General features: G+C 45.5%; 1 pseudogene; it reads right to left on the bottom strand.

Moving 5' to 3' along the window:
• Positions 1-338: 338 nt before the first annotated feature.
• LOC105060725 (uncharacterized) lies at positions 339-843 on the bottom strand (annotated as a pseudogene).
• Positions 844-4332: the final 3489 nt, after the last annotated feature.

Genomic DNA, 4332 nt, shown 5'->3' with positions numbered 1-4332 from the left:
AGATCTACCATACTCGTAGTGCTCAACTTTTCTTTTTGCGATTTTAAGTGCAAGGAGGGATACAAGCCCAGTAGCAATTTATTGATAAAACCATTATACTCCAAATTTGAAAAGCATATAGCTGAATCATACTGTTTAAATTTATTGAAACAAATATTACTTTAATTCATTAACTAGAACACATAGTTCATACAACATTATTGCATACCCATGTAGAAGTTAAAACATAAATCAAAACCTTAATCGTCAACTTTTAATGGCACAGATAGCACTTCACACCCACCCCAACCACCACACTCACCCCACCCCCCACAAAACAACAACCCTTAGCTTCCCTCCTAGTGGAGCTCAAAGGCAGACAATGGGAAGCTATCAGACAGTCCCATACCAGTCTTGAAACTGATCTTCTCAGATGAGGGTTCATTGATGTACACCTCGATAATAGAGAGCCAGAGCAACAACTCCTTTGTCTTCACCCCAGTGATCTTCTTCATCTTATGTACGTTGCTCTACAAAAGCCGTCACCTCGGTGGCATACGACACGTACAGTTTGCTTAATCTTCTTGAACATATGCTCCTTCTTCTTCTTCTGGACCAGCCATATGAATCCAGCCGCATGGTTATACCCAAACTCCTCCATATCTTCGAGGGGGAATACACCCTTCGGGAGGCCGAGCTCTTCGAGGAGTTGGATAGACTTATTCTTGCATAGGGCATTGCCTTGATAGATCTCAGCACCCTTGCGGCAGTTCTCAATAGTTTGGGATGCCATTTTACCTTTGTTGTATGTGTTTTGAATAAGTGAACAATGCTAGAAAATAGCTAGGTAAGGGCTTGGAAGAGAAGTAGTTTGGAATGATGAGAAAGCTGAGGGCTGTTGAGCTGAAAGTTGACAAGAGTGGAGAGAATTTATAGATGAAGCATGGTGCCTTGTTTATCCCTGTGAGGTGTGTTTACGGTGATGGGCCTTTCACCCAAAAAAAAAGGGTGATAGGCCTCATTATTAAATTGTAGGTCAAGGTCTCCATTGTATACGTTCAAATATCTTGAGCTCAGCCTGGTCATTTGGAGATAAAGTCAACTCATGCTGGAAGGTCTTTCTACAGATTAAAGGACACAAAGAGAAGACAATGAGAGGAGTTTTTAAATGCGAAGAGGAACGTGAAGAAAACGGTCAGAATGGGATGGATGGTTTTAATATAGTTCTAATGCCACTTGAGACAATATAAAAAAATAAAGAGATCAGAAATGTTCTAATGTTATTAAAGTCGTATTTAATAAAAATAAATAAAATCATTTATTATTATTTTTATTAAATAATTTTTAAATATATTTTTTTTATTTCAATAAATATTTATAGGAATGTTATCACAAAACTACTCTTAAATATAAAAGGGATCAGATTAGAAATGTTTCTATATACCAATTTAAAAATATTTGAAAAAAAATATTTTCATATATATTGCATAATTTTTTTGCTCCTAAAATTCTTTCAAAATTTATGACTTTAATTTTTCTCTCTGCATCAATTCAGGTCTGGATAGACTATGATGGGGTTGCAAAAATTCTGAATGTGACCATTGCTCCCCTCTCCATAGACAAATCAATTCTAAATGTGCAAGCCGACCTCTCATATCACACGCCATCGATCTATAACCAATTTTTGTGGTGCACATGTATGTTGGTTTCTCTTCATCGACAGAGAAGCTTTCGAGTTCTCATTATATTTTGGGATGAAGCTTCCGGACCAATGCTGTGGCATGATCCCTTGATTTATCTCACCTACCTCTTTCTCTGCAATCAAGATACTATTGTTGTAAAATCTCCTTCTAATAGAATATGAATAACTTAAACTTTACAGATAGCAACTGTTACCCGTAACCAGGTGGTAATCAATTTTGTAAAAGATAAAGATGCACATGACCCATAACCAGATGTGTTGGGTGGATGTCTAGTCAGGACACCACCTCCCAAGACCTTTTCAGTACTATGCGATGCAGCAGGAAGAAAGAAAAAATAAAATAAAACAATCAAAATACGTGGATCAGCCACAAAAGGGCTCGCCTCCACGAGGCATACAAACTTCACTATGAAAAAAAAGATTTACAAGAGGAGATCTCACCCTCAACCCTCGTACACCCAATTTTTCTCTCACCTGAAATTTTTCTCACAAAAGCTCTCTCTCTTGGAAAACCTCCTGAACCCCTGAAGTACCTGGCGTCCGCTGTCCAAGAGCCTCCTGCTCTTTCTTTCTCAGTGCTTCTGCCTCTCTCTCTTCTTCGGGTTCCTTCTCGGGTTCACACCGCTACAGTTTTCGTGAGAAAACCAGGCTAAAAGACCACCACACCACCTTTCTGTGCCTCACAGGCCCTTTTAAAGGGTTAAACATGACTTAGATTAGGTTTAGGACTCCTTAATCAACCCAAATTAAGTCTCTGGACCGTCGGATCAAGATCGAAAACTCTCTAAGCCATCCGATCACGACTGGTCTATAGAATAGTGCCGTGGACCGCGAGAAACGCATGGGAAACATCCACGTAGTCTGTCATGGACCGCCTGGTCCACGGTGGATCGGGGTACAAGCCCAAGCAAGGCATCTGGGCCTGGGCCGGCCCGTGCATGCGGGCCTGGGCCACGCCCGCACTGGGGCCCGCACACGGGCTGGGCCACGCACCCGCCTGGGCCACCTGCCTGCTTGGGCCGCGTGCCTGGGTCGCATGTCCCGCACGTTGGCCCCGCCTGGGCCGCGCGTCGCCACCTGCGGCCGCACCACCGTCGGTCGCCGGCAGTCCTCCACCACCTCGGATCTCGTGCCGACTTAAAAAGCTCGTATCTCTTCCATCCGAACTCTATTTGGGGTGATCTTGGTCTCGTTAGACTCCATTTTTCACCGCGAACTTCGCTGTGAGCTCATTGTGGGCTGAATCTCGAGGTGTCAAATCCTAACAATCTTCACCTCGGCTCGATATTCAGTCTTCTCCAAACTCCGAGAGCTTCTGGATCTCCTCACCCCCATGCCCTGGGGCAATCGTCTGCTGATCATGGATGGACAAACATGGGAGTCGAGCCAGACTGCTCGATCCCATCTCCGTTGTATGCTGTGCTCCTCCTGACCTGAGATCTGCTAGGGGCATCATCCTGCGGCAATAGGAATCTCACCTTGCAACGTCGCCTCTCATCCTCCCGAGTCTCCTGTCTCATGCCCGATCCACCTCCTGGAGCTCTATCTCGCTCTAGGCTCCGCCTGGCTCTTGAAGCTCCACCTCGCACTGGACTTCCTGCCAGGTAATAATATCTTCTGCTCCCCTTCTTCCCCTCCAGCATAATCTTATCACCATGTAGCACCCTCAGAATTTCTCTACCAACTACCATCCTGTAGCCTCTCGAATCCAGTCTGCTAAGTGAGATAAGATTCCGTCTGAAATTGGGTATGTATCGGACCTCCCCTAATCTCTTCACTGCACCATCATGTGTCCTCCAGTTGACCGTCCCAATGCCTCTGATCACATAGCTCGATCCATCCGGCAGATATATAGTGCCCTCACTGTTCTCCAGAGAGTCAAACTACTCCTCTCTGCAACATACATGATAGGGGCATGCAGAATCTAATGTCCACTGCTGGAAAGAAGTAGATACCTCGTCAGATATTTTTAGGACATCTCCATCTGAATCACTGTCGGCTGTCACTATAGCAGCCACCGTCCGACTTTTGAGTTGAGGACAATCTCTGGCTAGATGCCCCAACTCCTCACACCGATAACACCTGATTTTGCTCAAGTCTCTCCTGGACTTGGACCGCCCTTGTTGCGATCTCCTGTCGCTCCGTCTACCACCTCCTGCTCCTCTAGAAGCCACCAAAGCTGAGCTACCGTCACCTGAGCTCGAAGCTGGGTTCTCCCTCCTGAGAACTTCATTCTGGAGTATCGCCGCGGTGACCTCGTCCATCTTGATGGTGCTCTTCCCCACTAGAAGAGCAGTCACCAGGGACTCATACGAAGGAGAAAGTGATGCTAGCAAAACCAGCACCCTGATCTTCTCCTCAACATTCTCGCCAACGCTGAGGAGGTCGGTGAGGATCTTCTAGAAGTGGCTTAGATACTCCTGCACATTCTATCCCTCAGTCATCTGCAGTTGGCAGAACTACCTCCGGAGAAAAGAGTGTTGGTGAGAGACTTCGCCATTTACAACTCCTCGAGCTTCGATCACAGCACTATCGGGGAAGTCTTGCTCAGCACATGGATCACCACCTCATCCACCAGATACATACAGATGGTACTCACCGTCTGTATCTGTAGCCATTTTCAATCCCGCACCTCCATGGTGGTCGGCTTC

This window comes from Elaeis guineensis, chromosome 13 (assembly GCF_000442705.2).
Source record: "Elaeis guineensis isolate ETL-2024a chromosome 13, EG11, whole genome shotgun sequence".
Taxonomy (NCBI): Eukaryota; Viridiplantae; Streptophyta; class Magnoliopsida; order Arecales; family Arecaceae; genus Elaeis; species Elaeis guineensis.
Note: the sequence above shows the minus strand (reverse complement) of the source record. Positions and strands in the feature narration are given on the sequence as shown.